Raw genomic sequence first — 24,278 nt, forward strand, 5'->3', positions numbered from 1 at the left:
ATATTACCATATAAATAGCAAGTGCAGAATTTCTATGGACACTTGAAAAACATACTACTAGAGGTTTTAAATGCCTACATGTAACTTAAACATTTACATTTTACTCTGAACCAGTTATTCCAATTTTAACTCAATTTAACCTCAGTCTCAAAAAATACTCATTTACTTGGTCTTTAATTTGTTCTAAAAGCTCAGTCCTAGTCATCTCATATATAAATCTCTTCCATTTCTACCCATCTCCCTACTTCCAGGATTGCCTGCTATTCAAAATATAAACACTACTGCAACCAAATCTTTACTTAGAAAAATAAAAGATAGACAAATGGAAATGATTAATTTACTACCTCGATCTTATACTGAGGAACCATGACTTCACAAGGCACATGGAACCTATGAGAATATAAAATGTTTTATTCCATTTTAGTGTTTGTGCCCTGCGACAGGAAAACAGAATTACACTGTCTAAAGGATGCTATTTTAATTTCCTGTTTGAACGTGAAGCTGATTAATCCCTTTGGCTCTAAGATAATCTACTCCATGACTATACATTTTACATTTGCACTCAACTTTCCAAATTTATGTAACAAACATGTGGGAGAATAAATAGCACCTTTGTCCCTTCACCCTTCTTGCTCTCAGTTTAACTGTGTTCTACCTACATACTATCAAATGATCTACTTAAGAAACTGGCTGTAACTCTAGGATACCAAGTATGCCTATAAAAGCCTCATGGACTGATATAAACAGAAACATGCTTAGAAATATACTAGAAGTATCATACAGGCATGGTAACAAATCTCCAAAGTAATTGCTATAAAATATTTTTACATTTGATAGTTTAGCCAAACTCATCCTTAGATACAGCCTAATTTGAAACATTCAGAGAAAAACAATAAACATTCATATTACATTGATATATTCAATTATGTAACATAATATAGTACTTCAGCTTTACCAAAGTTTATTTGTAATCTTGTATTTATAATAATATATGTATTTTATATAATATATAATAAGCCAATGATAAAAGCATTATGTTACTATGACTATTTTTGTAAGCTTGTTGTAATAAAAGCTCATTATTTTTGACTCCTTAGTTTTTAAAAATAAAACAAAAACACAGAAACTTAAAACTTATGGAAAGAATTACTTTTAGTTTTCTTCTAAAACCAACCTATTTATTTAGAGCCCTATGCATAAGGCTGAAAATAATGAACTTATTTATAGCGTTCCATTACGACTTAACAAACAAAATATAATTGTAACCTGTTAGTACTAGAGGAAGAAGGGAAAGAACAATCAATACTGCATTCCTCTAAAATCCTAATCTTAGTTCAGCCATTATCTTTGAGACAAATGACAAGTAAATTTAACTTTCAAGAGCTCAGGGACTTTTTAAATCTGAAATGGAAAGTTTACACCAGAGATCGTAAACGAACCCTAAGGAACTATAATTTAACGACATAAGAGAATAAAATTTTGAAATTTCAGGGTATGAATTTATTTAGTTGTGAAAATATATGGGATATCCTTAGGTTATCCTTAGAATATGAAACTAGTGCATTCCTCATTACTTAAAGCAGTAGAACTATCCCAGAGAGCAGATTTATATACCCAACAAAGATAAAATTAAGGACAATTTTTAAAAATCTCTATTTTTGTATACTTGTTATTTGTTAAATTTCTGTTATGTCTTAGGTAGTGTCAAGATGAAAAAGGTTTTTCTTTAATCTCCTTCATCTTTTGAACTTACCATTGAAATGATACACAGAGATACATGAGGCATTACACAATTACTACTTTATAAGAAATATCCAACTTATGATTTTAAGTGATATATATGTTTATTTGTGGTTTTTAGTTTTGTTTTGTTTTGTTTTAAGACGGGAGTCTCACTCTGTCGCCCAGGCTGAAGTACACTGGTACGATCTCAGCTCACTGCAACCCCCACCTCCCAGGCTCAACCCATCTTCCCACCACAGCCTCCCAAGTAGCCGAGACTGCAGACACATGCTACCACATCCAGCTTTTTTTTTTTTTTTTGGAGAGACAGAGTTTTGCCATGTCACCCAGGCTGGTCTCAAATTCCTGGACTCAAGTGATCTGCTCACCTCAGCCTTCCCAAGTGCTAGGATTACAGGTGTGAGCCACCACACCGAGTCGATTTTTTACATCTATGTACTTTCTAAGATCTGAGCATTAAAATGGATAAGTCAGTTCAGGAGAAAGACATTAATCTAAATAAGTAACTATTTCCTAAATGTTAGCAATTTCCTTCATGTCAAAAGGTCATAAGCTTCAAACACATAAAGCAAAACATGTAAATTCTTGATTATGACTATAAACTGCAATTAAATTATCCAGCCATCAGCTTGTAAATATTTACGTGGTTGATTTGATCCTTAAATGTTTTATAAATAAATCACAATAAATCCAATGTTACAAGATTTGATTCAGACAGCTTACAGATTTCTAGAACCTAAGTAAAATACTATATAACCTTTAAACACCAGTCCTTGGGTTTACTCAAAAACAGTATTTCTCAACCATTTTTTAACCCACAATCTTTTATATAAATATAAAAATTTTACCCTACTGAGAGAGATTCAGAGTCCCTAAGGTGGCTGTCCTGCATAGAGAATCATATATTCTAATTAGCCCCAGTAGCCAAGAAAATACTGTCTACCTTAACTTTCTGAAGTCTGTAATTCTTTTTATTTCAGGTGGGATATGGCTTTACAAAACATACTCTCAATAACAAAGATATAACATTTCCCAAGAGTGAACACTTTGGGAGTGGTTATTTGTCTAAAATACTCAATTTTTAAAAATGCTACACTTTCTGCCTCTACAAATAGTCACAGCAATAAAATTACAAAGAAATACAAGAAAGCATATTTAATCAACCCCACTATTACTCTTAAGTCTTCACAGTCAAAGCCTTATTATATCTCTTTAAAAGTAGATTTGCTGGTGACCATTTTCAAATAAGTTTAAAAAAAAATTCAACTGGAATCTAGAATACCTCAAAGAAACATAAGCATAAGAGTCATACTGGTGGTATGAGAATACTCTGAGTGTAACATGAGATTACTAAACAATAGCTCATCATCTAAGTTAAAGTTTATAAATCTGCTCACATTTGTGGTAATTATAACACAGAATATACCTGGCACATAGCAATAATAAGTTTTAAAAGTATTTGTCCAATGAAAGAAGAAGTGTTGACTCATAAAACAATGTTGAAAAATACTTTATAAGTCATCTAGTTAAACCACCATGCCAATGTAAAAAAACAAAACAAAAACTTTTCTTTTTTAACGTCCACATAGGAAGTTCTCTCTCTTTTTTTGGAGGGGGAAACGGAGTCTTGCTCTGTTACCCAGGTTGGGGTGCAGTGCCATGCTCTTATGGCTCACTGCAACCTCCGCCTCCTGGGTTCAAGTGATTCTCCTGTCTCTGCCTCCCAAGTAGCTGGGATTACAGGTGTGTGCCACCACATCCGGCTAACTTTTGTATTTTTAGTAGAGACGGGGTTTCACCATGTTGGCCAGGCTGGTCCCGAGCTCCTGACCTCAGGTGATCTGCCTGCCTCGGCCTCCCAAAGTGCTGAGATTACAGGTGTGAGCCACTGCACCCAGCCAAAAATTCTGACATGTGAAAAGAATGTGAAAACAGTTTAGGCTGACAGAACTCAAAGAAGTATGATTATGCTGACACTCCTTGAGCTTGTTCAAAAGAGACAATGCATACTAACAGAAGACCAAAACTTAACAGAAACCCAAGAAACCTCCAATCTATGGCGATGCCACCCTAAACATACCAAATCTCGTCAGAAACTGTCTCCACAGTTATGGCCAAGTCTTTACATTTTTTATGTCGTTACCATCACTTGTAAATTAGGGAAATTAATTTCTATCTCAACCTCAGAATAAAATTAATGACTTGTACTAAATTCCTTTAAGGAAAAATACAAAAATGAAAAATACTACATAGGCTTTATAGTAGAATGGTTAAAAGACTCTAGAGTCACTGTCTTTGAATCCCAGCTCTGCCACCTAGCTGCGCAAATGTAGGCAGATTACTTTATCTCTGAGCCTCAGTTTCCTCATCTATAAAAGGAATATAATAGTGTCTACCTCAGAGAATGTTGGCTTAATATTATTATTAAATGAGCTAACACATATAAAGTTGCTTAGAAGAATACCTAATGGATACCAAGAACCCAGTAAATATTAGCTTAATTAATATCAAACCAGTATCACAGGGGAGTAGAGGATACTCAAAGGATATGGGACTGATTAATAAACTTCTTCAAAAAAACTAACAAATTTTATGACTGTTGCAAAATGGGTGATCAATCTGTGAATCATCTTAGTCTCAATTACCTATTTTCCAGTCTTGTTTACTTTCCATCTAATTTGGGGAAGAGAACAGGAGAAACCAATCTTTTTTTCTACTAAGGCATTAATTTTAGGAGGAAATTTTCTCAAAACTCTTTTTGAACATTATAGAGCATTCAAATTAATTGGGGCTGCAAGTGCCATACTATTAATAAACTAGAAATTCTATTTCACCTGGCAACTCTAGAAGAAAACCCCCAAAGAGCCCCCATTCTTTTCCCAATGTGTGTATATTTTGGGTGTTGGGGGGCAATATAAAGGATAGTATGTACTTGAGACACTATGACTTAAAACTGCTTAATATAACACGTTAATAATAAAGCATTTAATGTTCTCCTATTTTAAAAGTAAATCTCCCTCTCTCTTCTTTGCCTCTCTAAGGAAGATGGGGAAAAGGAATAGCAGGAGGAAATTCAAGAAGTACATACATGTCTTCCCAGCTAGCTTTGTAAATTTTTGTTGAGAAATCTTACAGGTAGATATGGAGTCCCTTAATTTCATTTTTTTAGAAATACAAATCAATTTACATACAATATCATACATCTAAGATGAAACTGCATGTTAAAAAAGTGAACAATTTAAAAAAGTCACAGAAATCACTCTATTTTAAATTTGGAATCACATGAACATTTTTTATAAATGTGTGCTGTGGCCAGGCGCAGTGGCTCCCAACTTTATAAACCAGCAATTTGGGAGGCTGAGGAGGGGACTGCTGGAACCCAGCAGTTCATGACCAACCCAGGCAATATGGCAAAACGCCACCTCTACAAAAAATACAAAAATTAGCCAGGCATGGTGGCACATACCTATGATCCCAGCTACTCGAGAGGCTGAGATGGGAGGATAGCTTGAGCCCGGGAAGTCAAGCCTGCAGTGAGACAAGATTGTGCCACTGCACTCTAGACTGGCCAACAGAGAGAGACCCTGTCACAGGGGAAATAAAAAAGGGGGTGGGGGGCTGCTGCATATTGCTGGAACACATCCGAAGGGCCTTAGAGGGGCCTTTGTGTTTTATAATCTGTCTCACTTGATCAGAGAAAAATATGGAAATTTGTGCAATGAGAAAATATCCTAGTGTGAATACAGACAGGCATTTCATTGAAACTATACAATTATTTACAACTAACTTGACAATCCCAAATGAAAACTGTCTACTACACAACAGAAAACCATTAAAACAGTGCTAACATCAATAGACTTCCTTTTATAAAAAGAAAACTAAATTGAAGTTACCAGCAGATTACTTTTACTTTCCACTTTGTTTTTCCTTTTGGTTATATTACTGACAGGCACCAAAGTAGCTACAGAGAAACATACATGCAGAAATCCAATTGCCAAGAAATCTTTTGCATCTGAATCACTTGGGACTCTGTGTGCCTGATCATACTACAAACTTCTGAAGTTATTCTACAAGCCTCAAAATGCTAATCAGACTTTGTTACACACGCTTGTGTCTTCTAAAACTAAATTGGTGATTTCAAGTTGGTATGCATTTGCTAAAACATAAAAATCTTCTTAAGCTCCCATATTTATTTGTAACAAATACATTCTTACTGTCTGTGATATGGTTTGGCTGTGTCTCCACCCAAATCTCATCTTGAATTGTAGTTTCCATAATCCCCACATGTTGTGGGTGGGACCCGACCCGGTGGGAAGTAACTGAATTATGGGGGCAGTTACCCCCATGCTGCTGTTATTGTGATAATGAGTGAGTTCTCACGAGATCTAATGGTTTTATAAGGGGCTTTTCCCCCTTTTGCTCAGTACTTCTCCTTGATGACACCATGTGAAGGACATGTTTGCTTCCCCTTCCGCCATGATTGTAAGTTTCCCGAGGCCTCCCCAGCCCTGCGGAACTATGAGTCAATTAAGCCTCTTTCCTTTATAAGTGACCCCATCTTGGGTTTGTCTTTGTTAGCATCATGAGAATGAACTAATACAGTCTGCTAAAGGTTAAAAAAAAATTAAAAAATTAAAAAAGCAACTGATTTCTTAAAGTGAAGAGGAAAGCAAAGAAAATTTATCTCATACTAAGTGACTTTACTTGGCCTTTTTTTTCAAATCACTATGATAGAGACTAAAATTGGGTCACTGGTAAATTCACTTGAACAACCACTAGGCTAAGCAAAACAGGTGTAGTACCCCTTAGACCAACTACACATCACTTAAACTTGAGGAAGGGGAGAAGAGGGCGTGTTTATGTTAGCTATTCTTGGGTGTATTTGTATATATCCAGATAACTAGAGTGCGTATGTATGTGTGTGTGCACATGCGTGCATGTGTGTATGTATTTATCTCAGATCAAGTTAGTTCAAAGTAAGGGCAGAAATGCTGTTTCCTTTTTCAACAGGTAACATATTTACAGAATCCAAGAGGTTTTAGTTTCGAGAGAGCATTTCTAAAGAAACAGCACTATCATACATTCTGTCCACCCAAAATTCACTAAAAGACTAACATACAAAAGGTGAGAATACAAAGTTTACACTGAAATGCACTCAACCATGATTGTGAAGTTTTTACTACCTTTAACTCCCGTCACCCTAGTAAACAGATAACGAAGGGAAGAAAAAAAACCACACCTCTCCAAGAAATGTTATGCACTGATCAAATGTTGAAAGAGAGGAGGAAAAGGGAGGGAAGGCTAGCACAATACCTACTAGCAGGAGGCTAGTATTAGTTCCTACAGCACATTTTCAATCTCTTGTATCTGTGTTCTTTAAATCCTCAAAACAGTATCAATTCTTATAGTTGGGTTTTTCTTAGAACTTCAACAATTATAGTATCATACCATTCAGCACATGAAGATAAGAAATCACTATGTCTGAAGGTTAAAAGTAAACTTTAGTCTAACATTGTCTCTTATTTAGTTCATCTCCAACAAACTATGTGCCAAGCATTGTGCTACATGGTAGAATATAACAGTAAATACGACAGAACACCATGACAGGAAAGTTTAGGTTCTAGTGGAGAAGACAGACAAATTAAGCAACTGTAATCTGGTATAGTAAGTAGGAGGATACACAGGGATACAAAAAAATACCTGTCTCAGTCTTAGAATTTTAGCATACATTTCCTGAAAGAACTGATGGCTAAACTGAGACCTAAAAGATGAATGGCAACTGATTTGGAAAAAGTGAGGGACTTAGAAGGAAAGTGAGAAAAATATAACAGGCAATGGGAAAAAGCACAGGCAAAAAAAAAAAAAAAAAAAGAATTGACTTATCAAAAGATATATAGCCATAACAATACCCTAAACATTCTTTACAATATACTTTACAAATCTAATTCCCACCAAATAAAATGGAAAGAATATAAGCTTATATGCAGACATGTTACCTTACTTGCTGAATACAGACATACTACCTTACTTATGGAATTTCTTTCAGTTCCTCAAACTGAAATATGCCTCAAAGAACATTTTAAAAGTTCAAAATATTCTCAGATCTGTCCTTTCATCTGGTATCAGCAATAACCCTATGAGCACAGGGCAGGGGAATAGGCATTATCCACTCTCTCCCTCAAAAGTTCTCCACAATATGCCCATTTTTCTACTATACATAGGCTTATATCCCAAACAAGTTACAATTATTCATTCAACAAAGATTTTTTTAAGCTCCTATTATGCGTTAGGCAATGTTTTAAGGCATTAGTTTTCTCCCTCTGTGCTTTCTCAAAGTGTTTCTCCTATTTAACTTTTTTTAAAAAATAAGGGTGAAATATTACACAATTTACTCAAAAGTCATCCTAAAACTAAGGCATTTTCTACGTGCCTTTTCCTCAGAATTTTCCATTTCTGTATTTATTCACAGTCATGGAAATATCAGTTATCCATCAGCTCAAATTATAACCTCTATGATAGCAATACCCAAATTTCCCTCTCTAACTTCCTTCCTAAACGCCAGGCTTAAATTAACAAAGCCCTCCCAAGAATCTTCACCTTAAGGTGAATATATCAACATCTTAAAAAATTAGCAAATATCTCCACAAACACACAGACACAGACACACACACACACACACACACTCACACTTCTCTTCCTCTTTATTAATAACACCAGCATCCTTCCTAGTGTCCAGACCTGGAATTTCAAAAGCAACTTTGATTCCTTCTTGTGGTGTTATTTTATTTATGTATGTGGTTGTGTTTATATATCTATATTTTTAAAAATAGGTTTTCATCCACAGTTCCTGGCTTATAACTCCCATAGCCCTTTGTGTTAGTCTGTCTTGAGACTGGGTAATTGGTAAAGAAAAGTGGTTTATTGCGGCTCATGGTTCTGCAGGACTATAGAGGAAGCATGGTGCTGGAATCTGCTTTCAGTGAGGCCTCAGGAAGCTTTTACTCATGGCAGAAGGCAAAGGGAGAGCTAGCACATCACATGACCAGAGAGAGCAAGAGAAGGGGGGAGGAGCCAGGCTCCTTTAAACCAGTAGTCCCCAACCTCTGGCACCAGGGACTGACTGATTTAGTGGAAGACAATTTTTCCACAGACAAGGGGTCAGGGAAGATGATTTCAGGATGAAACTGTTTCAGCTCAGATCATCAACCATTAGATTCTCATAAGGAGCACACAACCTATATCCCTCATATGAGGAGTTCACAATAGGGTTTGCGCTCCTGTGAAAATCTAATGCTGCTGCTGATCTAAGTTCTGCTGATCAGAAGGTGGAGCTCAGACAGTAATGCTCGCTTGCCTGTGGCTCACACCTCCTGCTGTGTGGCCCAGCTCCTAACAGGCCACAGACAGGTACCGGTCCATGGAGTAGGGGTTGAGGACCCCTGCTTTAAACAACCAGCTCTCACTTGAACTCATTACCACAGGGGAGGGCAGCAAACCATTCATGAGGGATCCACCTTTATGATCCAAACACCCACCAGACCCCACTTCCAACAATGGAGGTCTCATTAAATACGAGATTTGGAGGGGACACACATTCAAGCTATATCACCCTTGTTATAGTCTTTTATTACAATGTTTGGTGTGTTAGGCCTCAGGAAACAATATCCCTGACCTTCTCCTGCCCTCCTTTCATCTGCACCAAGGCAGGACTCTAATTTTCCTCCACTTTTCTGACTGTGGGTCATAATGCCCTCATTTCAGAGAGGGTCCTATGGGGGGTCTTCCCATTGGGGAAAGTGCTGATGTCATGAAAATTCCATAAAAAACCAAAAGGACTGGCCTCACAGCTGAACATGTGAAGGTGGGCAAGAAGGTGAGCAAGAACTCATCCACTTGCTGGGAGAGTGGCATACCCTAACTCCACGGAAACAGAGGCTCCTACATTTGGGACCCTTCCAGACCTTGCCCTATGGCATCCAGACCTTGCCATATGGCTGTTTACTTGTATCCTTTAACATATCCTTCATAATAAACCAGTAAACGTGTTTCTCTGAGTTCTGTGAGTAACTCTAGCAAATTAATCCAACCCAAAGAGGGGGTTGTGGAAACCCCAACTCGAAGCCATCTGGTAGAAGTTCCAGAGATGCAGACTTACAACCAGTGGGAAGGAGGGCCCAGACCCCAAGACTGAGCCCTCAGCTGTTGGGATCTGACACTATCTCTAGGTAGTGACAGAAATGAATTGAAAGCCAATTAGCTGGTGTTCACTATAGAACTGATTGCTTATTTGGCAGGGAGAAATACTGTGCATTTGGACACAGAAGTCCTCTGTGTTGATTGTTGTGGTGTAAGAGCAGAGGAAAAACAATTTGGGAGTTTTTCCTAAACACTTCTTATCTTCCTAGACATAAAACTACTGCCAACTTGTATACTGCACCTCCAGTATCATTGAAATTATTCTCGTTTTCCATTCCTTCATTCATTACTACCCTCTCCATATCATACTGTTCCAACCCTTCCTACAACTAGGGAAAGATTTATCTCCCTAATAGGCTCTTTCTTCCTAAACCACAGGCTTAATCATTTCACTCTAATAGCTCAGAAGTGTACAAATTGCTATTCAATAACAAATAAAGCACAAACTATTCACCATGGCATTCAAAAGCCACCATGAAAGGCTCCAGCCTCCCTTCTAGCCAAATCAGACTATGTGTAACTCTACAAATACTACCTTGTTTTCACCTTGTCTTTTCACAATGCAGTCATCATTCGATTTTTGCTTGTCAAAACACTATGTTGAGTTACCGGGAAAAGTATACTTGCATAAAGCCATTTTTAATCCCCTTTAACTGAATACATTACCTCCCTCTGATATGGTTGCTCTGTATCCCTACCCAAATCTCATGTTGAACTGTTACTCCCAGTGTTGGGGGAGGGACCTGGTGGTAGGTGATGGAATCATGAAGGCAAATTTCCCCTTGCTGTTCTCGTGATAGTAAATTCCCACAAAATCTGATGGTTTAAAAGTGTGTGGCGCTTCCCCCCTTTACTCTGTCTCCTGTCACCATGTGAAGACGTTCTTGCTTCCCCTTTGCCTTCTGCCATGATTGTAAGTCTTCTGAGGCCTCTCCAGCCATGATTCCTGTACAGCCTACAGAACTGTGAGTCAATTAAACCTTTTCTTCATAAATTACCCGGTCTCAGGTAGTTCTTTGTAGCAGTATGAGAACAAGGTAATACAGAAAACTGGTACCAGAGAAGTGTGGCACTGCTATAAAGATACCTCAAAATGCGGAAGCAACTTTGGAACTGGGTAATAGGCAGAGGCTGGAACAGTTTGGAGAGATCAGAAGAAGACAGGAAGATGTGGGAAAGTTTCAGACTTCCTAGAGACTTGCTCAATAATTGTAACCAAAATGCTGATAGTGATATGGACAGTGAAATCCAGGCTGATGTGGTCTCAGATGGAGATGAGGAACTTATTGGGAACCAGAGTAACAGTCACTCTTGCTATGATTTAGCAGAGACTGGCAGCATTGTGCCCCTGCCCTAGAGATGTGTGGAACTTTGAACTTGAGAGATGATTTAGGGTACCTGGCAGAAGAAATTTCTAAGCAGCAAAGCATTCAAGATGTGACCTGGTTTTTTTCTAAAAGTATATGCTCATATGTATGAAGAGACGGTGTGAAATTGGAACTTATGTTTAAAAGGGAAGCAGAACATAAAAGTTTGGAAATTTTGCAGCCTCACCATGCTATAGAAAAGACAAACCCATTTTTGGGGGAGAAATTCAAGCCAGTGGTAGAAATTTACATAAATAAGAAGCCAAATGCTAACAGCCAAGACAATGGGGAAAATGTCTCCCAGGGCATGTCAGAGATCTTCACGGCTGCCCCTCCAGTACAGGCCTGGAGGTCTAAGAGGGAAAAATGGTTTCATTGGCCAGTCCCAGAGCCCTGCTGCTAACTGCATCCTTGGGACTTGGTGCCCTGCGTCCCAGCCACTCCAGCTCCAGCTGTGGCTGTGGCTAAAAGGGGCCAATGTACAACTCGGGCCATGGCTTCAGAGGGTGCAAGCCACAAGTCTTGGTGGATTCCACATGGTGTTGGGTCTGTGGGTGCACAAAAGGCAAGAGAAGAGGTTTGGGAGCCTCCACCTTGATTTCAGAGGATGTATGGAAATGCCTGGATGTCCAGGCAGGACTCCGCTACAGGGGCAGAGTCCTCATGGAGACCCTCTACTAGGGCAGTGCAGAGGGGGAAATGTGGGACTGGAACCCTCACAGAGAGTCCCCACTACCTAATGGAGCTGTGGGAAGAGGGCCATCATCCTCCAGACCCCACAAGGGTAGATCCACTGACAGCTTGCACTGTGTGCCTGCAAAAGTTGCAGGCATTCAATGCCAGCCCATTAAAGCAGCTGTGGGGGCTGTATCCTGCAGAGCCATGGGGCAGAGCTGCCAAAGGCCTTAGGAGGCCACCCCTTGCATCAGCGTGCCCTGGATGTGAGACATGGAATCAAAGGATATGGGAGCTTGAAGATTTCATGACTTCCCTGTTGGGTTTCAGACTTGCATGGCGCCTGTAGCCCATTTGTTTTGGCTATTTCTCCCATTTGCAACAGGAACATTTACCCATTCCCTGTACTCTCATTGTACCTTGGAAGAAACTAACTTGTTTTTTATTTTACGGGCTCATAGGTGGAAGGGACTTGCCTTGTCTCAGATAAGACTTTGGACTTTTCAGTTAATGCTGGAAGGAGTTAAGACTTTGGGGGACTGTTGGGAAGGCATGATTGTGTCTTGACATGTGAGAATAATATGAGATTTGGGAGAGGCTGGGGAGAATGATATGGTTTGGCTCTGTGCCCCCATCCAAATCTCATGTTGAATTGTAATTCCCAGTGTTGGGGAGGGGACCTGGTAGGAGGTGATTGGATCATGGGAGCAAATTTCCCCTTGCTGCCCTCGTGATAGTGAGTTCTCACAAGATCTGATGGTTTAAAAGTGTGTGGCACATTCCCCTTCACATGCTGTTTCTCCTGTCATTATGTGAAGATGTGCTTGCTTCCCCTTTGCCTTCTACCATGACTGTAAGATTCCTGAGGCCTCCCCCGCCATGCTTCCTGTACAGCCTGCAGAACTGAGTCAATTAAACATTGCTTCTTTATAAACTACCCAGTCTCAGGTAGTTATTTATAGCAGTGTGAAGACAAACTAATACACCCTCCTTTAAAATCCTCTGCATTTAGATATCAATCTTCCTCTATCTCGTTGTACTTTTTTACATGTTCCCCTATACTGGCCATAAACTCCTCCTCTAACAGGCCAAATTTTGCTGATTTTTATATACCCTATAGCATTCTTAGTACAGTGCTTTGCATACAGTAGGGAATCCACAAATATTTGTGGGGGTTATAATAGAAGCTCAGGTAGAACTGTTCTCTGGATTTCTATATGATATATGAAAGCACGCTTCAAAATGCCAAGAACATTTTAGCCCAGCAATGAATCTCAACCTAATGGTAGTACCATTACTCTAAATATCCTTTAGAAAACTGTTTCATTACAACTATCTATTATAAAGGGGGGATATTTGAAAAAGCAAAGCTCTAAAAGAAATGGGAAAAAATGAGCTTAAGAGTGTGAGAAAACCGGCTGGGCGCGGTGGCTCAAGCCTGTAATTATAGAAATTTGGGATGCTGAGGTGGGCGGACTGCTTGAGCTCATGAGTTCAAGACCAGCCTGGGCAACATGGCAAAACCCTGTCTCTACAAAATGTACAAAAATTAGCTGAGTGTGGTGGTATGCGCCTGTAATCACAGCTACTCAGGAGGCTGAGGCATGAGAATTAATTGAACCCAGGTGGCCGAGGCTGCAGTGAGCTGAGATCGTGCCACTGCACTTCAGCCTGGGCAACAGAGCAAGATTCTGTCTCAAAAGAAAAAAAAAAAAAGAGCATGAGAAAAACAGTCTTATTAGGGAAAAAGGTCATCTTTTCCTTAAAAACAGAAGAGACAAAAGATAGGTGGAAACACAATGTCTACAATCATGGAATGGCAAAAGAACAAATACACAGTTGCCTCACAGTAAAAAGTAGAGAAAATTATTTTAAGATGAAATATCTGGGATGGAAAAAGCTTTCAGATATCTAGTCTAATTCCTTAAGGTCACAAATAAGCAAAGTGATGAGTGAACTTGAAAATATGTAATTTTGATTCTCCCTATAAAGTAGTAATCGAGGCCATCTAATGAGGAAGAAGATAGGCCTTAAGCAGTGTGGTAAAATGGCAAAGCAGAGCAGCTAAGGGGAATTTATTAAAAGTCTGGAACGCACAAACAAAAGGACTGCAATAAGAGCACCATGTAATAAAAGTACAGATGAAGTTACCACAAATTTGTGGTATCCGCCAGGCGCAGTGGCTCACACCTGTAATCCCAGCACTTTGGGAGGTTAAGGCAGGCAGATCACATGAGGCCGGGAACTTAAGAACAGCCTGGCCAACAAGGTAAAACCCCAACTCTACTAAAAATACAAAAATTAGCTGGGTGTAGTGGCACACGCCTGTAATCCCAGCTACTCGGGAGTCTGAGGCATGAGAACTGCTTGCATCCAGGAGGTAGAGGTTGCAGTAAGCCGAGATTTCGCCACTGCACTCTGGCCTGGGCAACAGAGCAAGACTCTTTCTCCAAAAAAAAAAAAAATGTGGTATCCAAGTAGCAGAGTCAGGTGACTTTTCCCATAAACTCAGATTCTTGGCACTTTAGAGCCGCTTTAATTTCTAAAGCTCTTTTTCTCACATGCAAGAAGAAATCAGTGAGTCCACAAGTTACCAGAAAACAGCTTTGTATCTATAATTGTGAGAGGCTTTGACAGTTTATGTGCAGGAAGTTCCCCAAAACAGGGATGCTGAGGCACAGGGTAATAAAAACAGATACAGGAAGGACCATGCAACTTCCTTACTCCCACTCTCCATGTTCTCAATTCTCAAGTCTCTGTGGGACAGGTCTAGAAATTTCAGAGAAGAAAGATATTTAGATAGTGGCAATCCTGACACATGAAATAAAATGCCATGAAATTTGAGGGAGAGAGGTAGAAAATTTAAGGATGAGAAAAATGAAGAAGAACCTTTGGTTGTGAAGTATTTTTGTGATTGTCCATTTAACTGTTTATCTACTGATAACCTGGGAATCGGAATAAGCTATCCATTACTGTCTTTTGAAAAGCTAATTATTTTTTCCACAGGTATTTTTCCCATTTTTTAAAATGCATTCTGAAACCAACTGGCCCTCAATAAGACAACTATAGTAACCAGGCAAAGAAGGAATTATCTTCCAGGTACCATAGCAAGAACATCTTAGAGGGCACATCTATTACAGGCAACAGAAGCCAAGGCACAAGCTAACCATTCGTCATATTTGCTTTAAATTTATACTTGTAATTTTCTTTTTCAAACAAACAGATCTGGTCTCAGAGCATTCTAGCACAAAAAAGTTAAACATTAATAGTTCTGAAAATTATCCAAAAATGTGAGTTTAAAATGTATTATTTGGTATACAGATTTTAACATAGTGTCCATAATTTTTTTAATTTTAATGAAATTACTAATAAATTGAATTACAAATTACTGAAGAAACCACAGAAAAATTTTTATTGCAATTCCAAATGACTTTCAATAATTAGAAAAAAGAATCAGCCTATATATCCATTTTTTGAAATTAAACTTTTTTAACCTGCAGTGTACTTTAAATCAACATTGTTTTTGAAGTAAAACAAATAACCATAATTCCTAGGAAGTATTTAATCTGCTTGATTACTAATATACAAAAATAATGGAAGCAGACTATTATTCGCAAGGTGCTACTTATTTAATAGCACATAAAATAATCTTGACAGCAGTTGTTCAACCCTCTCCCATATTAAACATTCTAATATGAGATTATTAAATAGTATTCTATATTTACTCTAGGTTGAGAGGGTCTCTGAAAAACCCAAAAGATAGCACACTTCTTTAAAAACGCAAGATTTTTTAAAAGGAAGCTGCTATGATTTGAATGTGCCCCCAAATTTCCTTTGTTAGAAACTTAATCCCCAAATTCATACATTGACAGTATTTGGTGGTAGGGCCTTTGTGAGGCCTACCTTTGTGAGGATTAGATAGGGTCATCAGGGTGGGGCAGGCCCCCATGATGGGATTGGTGGTTTTTATAAGAGAAGGAGAGACCTGAGCTGGCATTCTCCTGCCCTCTTACCATGTGACTACCTGCACTTTGTTATTATGTAGCTAGAAGGCCCTCGCTAGATGCCAACCCCCCTCCCCAGTCTTGGACTTCCCAGCATCCAAAATTGTAAGAAATAGTTTTTTAAAATAAATTACCAGTTTCAGGTATTCTGCTGCAGTAATAGAAAATGGACTAAGACTGAAGTTTTTGCCTGTTAGCCATTAATAGAAGCTGTGTTGTAATTCTGTACTTCTTTATGAACATAGTGAATATGACAATCAGAATAATATATCCATTTTAATATAAAACTCTTTATACTTTACATAATTTGGAAACCACATTCTGCCTAGCTCCCAAATATAATGCCCTCAAAAAGGTGTAATATTCAAAAATGTTTTATTTAGGATCTCTGAAACAAACTTAAAGATGGGGGTGTCACTTATCTAATAATCTAGGTCACATATCTGTCATACTCATCCAGTATCACAATAAAGAACATTTAACAATGTAAATAATTCCTAACTCTCCCATCAACCTTAAAGACAGAATTGCATTTCCACCAGCAACTGGATCTTTCAATCTGGATATCTCAACTAACAACTAAAACTCAACACTTTTTTTTTTTTAAATGACCATCATCATTCGTCCCACAGCCTTTCTCTTTACCTCTCCTGTCTCTCCTGTTTCTCATCTTTACTTGCCATTAACATCAATCCAGATACCCAAGCTATGAGCTGAACCATCTATTGCTGGTTTTTTTAAGACCAAAAAATTAAATACAATTCAACCTGATGGAAACTTCTCATCAGTATCTCTGACCTATTTCTCTACCTGTTTCCCTCATATCCAATCAGTCAAAAAGCCTTAACAATTCCACCTTCCTATGCTCTCTTCTTCCATCCTGTCATTTCCTTTCCCACCCATTATGTTCTCTATTCCTACAACAGATTTTTCAGTTTTACTGGTCTTCCATCTCCTTATACATCTATAATATTATCTCCAGAAACAACTATGCCCAAAACACAAATCAAAACTGAAAAAGTCCCATTGCTTACAGAATTAAATCTAAACAACTGGTACAGCATTCAGTAATCTTTATGGCTTGGCCAGTCTCCACTGGACTACCTGTCATTTCTTAAACAAGCCAAACATGCACTTTATTTTTTTATTTTTTATTTTTTATCTTTTTGAGACAGAGTTTTGCTCTTGTTGCCCAGGCTGGAGTGCAACGGCATGATCTTGACTCACCGCAACCTCCACGTCCCGGGTTCAAGCGATTCTCCTGCCTGCCTCAGCCTCCCGAATAGCTGGGATTACAGGCATGTGCCACCACGCCTGGCTCATTTTTTGTATTTTTAGTAGAGACAGGGTTTCTCCATGTTGGTCAGGGTAGTCTCAAACTCCTGACCTCAGGTGATCCGCCCACCTCAGCCTCCCAAAGTGCTGGGATTGCAGGCATGAGCCACCACGCCCGGCCCAAACATGCATTTTCAGACCTCTTTGATCACACTACTCCTTTAATTTGCAATGTCCTTATTGCCATCCCTTTGTCTACAGAAATCTCTCTCATTCTTCAGTGTCTACCTTAAATGTCATTTCATTGATCCCTTGGTCATAATTAATCGTCTACCATGATGTCAGCTGATTTCTTAGACTTTTTTTGGCATTTTATCTTATCTGTAATATAATCAATCATTTTCATATCTGTTTTCTCCATTAAAGTAAAAAGTTACTTGTGGATACTAGGGGACATTTAAGTCATCTTTACAATTCTCTAGTCTAGCACATGGCACAATGCCTTGAACACAGTAGGCACTGGCAGGTGGGAGATGAGGAAAACAAATCTGTCAAAAAGTCCTGCCTATGCGGAAATTCAAAAGTCATAATCGCTTACTGAAATCCACATATCTAGCCAAACTGGAGAATGACTTTCACTCTCCCATTCAAGCTATTTCTCACCTCTCCTTCCTCTTTTTCCTGGTAAAGCCCGGCTTCCAAACTATTTGCATTGTCCTCCTACCCTGTGGTAGTTATCTATCACTCTTCCCTTCAAGGAATACCTATACCTCCAGGGAGAGCCAAAATTCAGCCACCTCAAAGATATTAGCTAAAGACCACCTGTGCCCAGTGATATTTTAAACCTAAACTCACCCAGTATAAAATGCCATTTGATCACATCAAAAACTGAGATAGAAATGTGAGTTTCCTCACTTAAATACCCTAACCTCCCCTACTCTGAACTCCCATAATATCTGCAGTCCATACAACTTGTTAACACTCAAAGATGATTTGTAAGATGCCTGTTCAGCCCCCATCCAATTCAGGGAAAACACTCACGGTCTCTCTGTGGGAACTCTTTCTCCCTCAATTCCAACAGGGAAAGTATCATTTTCCTTCAATAATCTGACCTACTCATAGTTGATCATTCCCTGATAAACACCTGAACCAAGTATTCAAGTACTTTTTCACACTCATACTAACAAATCTGTTTTTTTCTCTGATAGCGAAAGATTTAGGATGCAAGATCAAAGAAAGAGTTCTTGTTTATTTGTTAGCTAGATTTTCCAGTACTCTGAGGAGCCTGTGTATAAGAAGAAAGAATGAAGCTGAGAGGACCAAACAGATGAAGAGATGGAAATGAAGATTCATGGTAGCATTCACATCCCCAGTTCCAGATATCCCTGAGATTCCAGTTGCAAACTATCTTTCCCTTAGTTTAGTTGTTCATCTCATCCTTTGATAACCTCTAGCCCAGAAAGAGGACACCCAGCGAAAAGGTCTCTAGGCCCGTTCAGATGTTTAAAAAATTGCTGGCCCCTAAAGAACTTCTGTTTTTGTAGGTTATAGCTGTCAATATTTACTGTATTAGAAATTAGAACTCAGAAAATCTTAAGTGTTTAGAAATTAATTTAAAAATAACACATAATGGAGTAACTGTTAATACAGATAACATATTCTTCACGTAAAATATATTCTCCAAAAAAAATTTATGAGAAGAGCAGCACCAATTTACATTTTTGTACAAATGTTTACTATCTAACTTAACAGAAGACAGATTTCCTTATCTGTTTCTGCATTCAATGTTGCTCTATATTGCTTTGATTCATAGTATATGAAGACTATTACTTACTAAAGTTACATATAAGTTAGATGAAATGTAGAATCTGACCACATGTATAACATTTGTATTCTATTCCATTAAAATCCACTGGTCTGTCATTTACTGATGCATATCATAGGTTGCATCATGCAGTGATCATCTGAAAAATACTGCTTCACTGAGCTCTGCAGATCTTCCAGATATTAACACATTTCATTTATATTATCAAAACATTACATTCCTTATATATCACCAGTATGCAGTAAAGGATTAATAACCCAGTAGGGCTAGGTTGTCCACACCTTGGATATTCCAAAGGAAGGTTTGGCCCTTGCCCACCCAAGGCCCTTGAAATATCCTGCTTAATAAGAGTGCCTTTGTTTACTGAAAGCCTTCAGCCACACCATACAGATTATGCTAACAATGTAATTTACGGTAGGGGCCTTGGTCCATGCAGTATCAGTCTGACCTCTGGAGTCAAACAGATGGAGTTACTAAAGTCAGCGACGTGGGCACTTTAGACCTTCATGAAAGATACCCAAAAAATCCCTGGACACCAAGACTCAGGTGAGTTCTCCTGGTTGGCAATACTTGACACGTGTTGTCACATACTGCTGCTGTGAGCGGCAGTTAAGCACTGTCCCTATGACACCCCTGGGAGAGGGCAACTGGAAGCTTGCATCTAATCTCTGCTGGACTCTGCCCTGTGCACCTTTTTCAATTGCCGATTTTAAACTGTAGCCTTTTGCTATAACAAACTATTATTACTGTGAGTATAACAGTTTTGCCATGTTCTGTTAGTCCTTCTAGAAAATCACTGAACCTGAGGTTGGTCTCAGAGACTTCTGACAACCATCAATCTCATCAGGAAAGTCATTAAGTATTTGGGAAACCCTCAAAGTCACAGTTGTAGATACAAAGCCTCCAAAATTCTAATTTTTGCTTGAAAATTTAAATATCGCCTGAAAGCACCAGATACTGCCAGTTTTTTTCCTTGAAGTGACAGGCTCACTTTGTTCTTTTTCAAGAAAATGTCTGCCATATACTGAAATCTAAATAACCATAGTTTGTCAGCTATTTTTCAAAGTAAAACTAATGTGTCATAAAAGAAGTGGCTAGTTCAGATATCGACTCAATAATCGCATAACTATTTTTTCTCAAGACATTGCACGTCAGAATATAGTATTATGTGTTCTTTCCATTTCAACCCACAAAATACTAAAAGGACATATACTCAAGGACTGCAACTTAATAAAATTAATAATTTTTACTGTTCTATCAAAGACATTCTTAACTGGAACTGGCTTTATTTTTTTCTGCAGCTATGTGGCAGCAAAGAATACAACAATTACTAGTATAGTTTGATGCATAAATTACTTGATAATGAATTATTTGGTACATTAATGCAATTACTACATTAATTTATACTAAGGCATCAGAAGTTTTTGCTTTGTACCATAGTGCAAATGTCAAGAAACTGAAAATGGCAAATAATGCATTAGTATTATGAAAATTATTTGACTTTACAGACTTCTTGAAAGGGCCTCAGGGAACCCCATGGTTTGGAACTCTAGTGAAAGCAGACTAGAAGAGACTATCAATACCAGGAAAGCCATTCCAACCACTTTCTTGAACAATCTTAACTAAGTCTGTCAGCGCTTACATGAAAAACAAGACCATCACAAATATTGTTACCAAAATTTTAATTCCTTCCTACTTCTTTATGCAAAGCCTACTCAGACTCCATTAGTTGTAAATTTTTGGTGGCCATTGTTTTTAAGTAAGATCAACTCTATTGCAAAAAATAACTCAGGAAATAAGTTATTTCTAAATAATTTCTTAATTCAACTCTCATATTCTATTGACATATTTCAGATTTAACTTACTAGCTTTGCATTTTCCTTTGCTTGCAAATATTTTGATGGTAAATTCTAGTCTCTTTTGATTAGTAATTTTTCTTTAGATGAATCACACATCTATGGAATTCTTTTTTAAAATTCCTTATTTTCTTCTTGATAGTTTGCTATGATCCTCATCTTTAACACAATTTCAGAAATTTAGGAATGTCTTACATATAACTTAAAGTTATTCACAAAGAAATCAACCTCAAAGCAGTCAATTGATCTTCAAAAGCAACAAACTGCTTGACATTACTTGCCCCAACCAACAACAGAAGTCTTTCCTGTAGTCAAAACATTATATTACCTCTCTTTCTTCTTTTTCCTGGTAAAGCCCTGCCTCCAAGTCACCCAACAAGTAGAAGAGCTTTCAACTAGCACATACACATAAATCCTAAAAAAGGATCTTATCACATATAAAAATTTAATGTGTAATAGAAAGCATATCACAAAAAATATTCAACAAATACTGATACAACATTCAGTTAGATGCTTGGAAAGTTATCAACTTAGAATCCCAAACCATGCCAAATTAAATGTTAAACAAGTATTTTTTTAATACTATAAAAACTATAGGTTTATATATAAAATACTGATATATGATAATCTTTGCTTAAAAGCCAAAACAAAAACCAAAAATCAAAGAAATATACAAAGACTGAGATTTGACAGTACAAAATATATGAAAGCAGGCAAAATACAAGATGTGCATGTGCTCACATAACACAAGAAAGGATCATCACTGTGGCTGTTTACAGTATCATAAGACTAGATAAAACTTAATCACTAAAGAGTAAATAAATTATGTACATCCAATAGAAAACTATGTGGTTACTTAAAAGAGCAAGGCAGTTTAAACATTCAGAAGTACACAAACACACTGTGTGTATTACCATATACTTATCTTCAAGTCTTTGCACAAAAATGTCACTCAATGAGTCCTATACTGACTACCCTATTTAAAATGGCAACTTCTCCTCTCCAGTGCCCTACTATCCTGTCTGATTGCTTTTTTCTTTTTGCCATAGCACTTACTACCTTCTAGAATTCTATACTATTTATGTATGTATCATATTTATTGTATGTCTCCTCTCTGCAAAATATAACCTACAGAGCAACAGTCATCCTAATCTGTTTATTCATGTATCCTAACCACCTAAAATAGTGCCTGGGATAAGACAGGTTCTAAAAATGTCATCCCTTAAATAAACCAATATATACAGAATTGGTATCGACCCTAGAAAGTCTAACTGGGAAACTGAGAGCCAGTGGCAGAAAGGGATCTTTTTAATTAAAGAGTACCTTTTTTAATATGTTGTATTTTTTCCCCTCTGTGAAAATATACATTGCCTATTAGAAAACTTAATCTTATGCATTGCTTAATGACAGGGATACATTCTAAGAAATTTATCTTCAGGCAATTTCATCATTGTGCAGACATCATAAAGTATACATACACAAATCTAACTGCCATGGCCTACTACACATGGTATAGCATATTGTTTCTAGGCTACCAACCTGTACAGCATATTGCTATACTGAATACTATAGGCAATTTTCACACAGTGGTATTTGTGTATCTAAACATATCTAAATACAGAAAAGACACAATAAAAATATGGCATTATAATCCTATAAGACTGACCAAAATGTCATTATGCTAACATTACTGTATGTTACACATAGGTAAACGTATACTTATGTGTTATACAAATGCATGTACATTATACATATATATACACAACAGCAATGGTTACTACCAAGAACAGTGAGATTAGGGAGGTATGAGGGAGTAAAGACTTTTTCCTATATTGTTCACTATTTTGTTTTTTAATGATAGTTATAATACTTGTCACATTACTTGCAGCAGAATAATCTCCAATCAAGAACTGCTAGAAAAGACAAATAAAACACAAAAAATAAAAAATAAAAAGATCAGTCTGTTTAAATCATCCAAGAGCTCAATATGGAGGCAATCAGAACTTAAGGAACCAACATTTCAAAAAAAGTAGAATCCTAAAGAAGGTGCCATTCAGCAGCCACTCTGCCACTTTTTCTCTCAAACTATTTATTTGCATATTGTGGTCACAAAGCAAGAGGCTGAGAATTCATGCAAAAGACCCAGGTCTTCTGTCTGGGTCTTTTGCATGAATTCTCAGGAGGAAAACAATCCAGCAGAACTTTCAACAGTCTCACAAAGCTGGTGAGACAAATATTAAGAGACTTGAAGGGCCAGGATTCTGGTCATAAAAAAGAAACAGAGAACTGAACCACAGGCTTAACTATTTCCCTCCAGCGATATCTACTGAATTGTGAAGCTACACAGATAAGAAGCTAAGTAAAGACTGCATAGCAAACTGCAGTATTCAAGTTTTGTGATTAAGGTGATCTAACTGCATTCTATCTGCCTAACACAGGAGTGGCTAAGCCGTCCATCCTCTACAGCAAATGATCATTCAGATAACCTATAAAATTGTCAAACACAATGTCTGGCATTTAATTAAAATGTAACGCACGCCGAGAGAGTATACAAGAAGACAAACAAGTAAATAAATGAAACAAAGATATAAAACTTCAGGAAAAAAACAAAAGTTGGTTCTTGGAGAGACTATTAAAGTCAACATTTTGTTAAGACTGATCAAAGAAGAAAAAGTCACAAATTATCAATTTCAGACCCAAAGGGGAATAAATTTTAAAATTACAGACAGAAGGCTGTAACAGTTATTCAAGAAAATACAGGAAAACACAAAATAAAGATGGAATTTAATGATAAAATTTGAATATTTAAAAAGTAATCAAATTTGTAAAATTAAGAGCTAAATATAATATTAACAGCAGATTAGGCAGTTTGTTGTTGTTGTTGTTGTTGTTTTGAGACAGAGTTTCTCTCTGTTGCCCAGGCTGGAGTGCAGTGGCACGATCTCGGCTCACTGCAAGCTCCGCCTCCCGGGTTCACGCCATTCTCCTGCCTCAGATGAGGCATATTTTTAAGAAGCTAATAATTTGAAAAGTTTCATAGAAAATACACTTACTAGAGCATAAAAACAAAACAAGGACAGAAAATACAGAAAAGTTATACCTGTCAAACCGTAATGCAGAAAAAAAGAAAATACAGAAAAGAATACAAAAGATGAATGGGACATCGTTTTTTAAAAAATGACTAACGGGCTGGGCAAAGTGGCTCACACCTGTTATCCCAACACTTCAGGAGGCTGACGAGGGAGGATCCTTGAAGCCAGGAGTTCAATACCAGCCTGGACAACAAAGCAAGACCCCCAACTCTACAAAAAAGGTTTTCTAAAACAAATACGCTGCA

At 37.6% G+C, this 24,278-nt stretch overlaps 2 protein-coding genes across 5 annotated transcripts in view; one reads left to right on the forward strand and one right to left on the reverse strand.

Moving 5' to 3' along the window:
- Positions 1-24,278, reverse strand: part of RASA1 (RAS p21 protein activator 1) — a 127,675-nt gene that overhangs the window by 60,995 nt on the left and 42,402 nt on the right. The gene's annotated exons all lie outside the window — the stretch shown is intronic.
- LOC130541509 (uncharacterized) overlaps positions 1-24,278 on the forward strand; it is a 48,189-nt gene continuing 23,911 nt past the window's right edge. Inside the window, exon 1 of the mRNA XM_057302264.2 lies at positions 1-24,278. This exon is cut by the window's right edge and continues 23,911 nt beyond it. The gene's annotated coding sequence lies outside the window, so the exon portion shown is untranslated.

This window comes from Pan paniscus, chromosome 4 (assembly GCF_029289425.2).
Source record: "Pan paniscus chromosome 4, NHGRI_mPanPan1-v2.0_pri, whole genome shotgun sequence".
Taxonomy (NCBI): domain Eukaryota; kingdom Metazoa; phylum Chordata; class Mammalia; order Primates; family Hominidae; genus Pan; species Pan paniscus.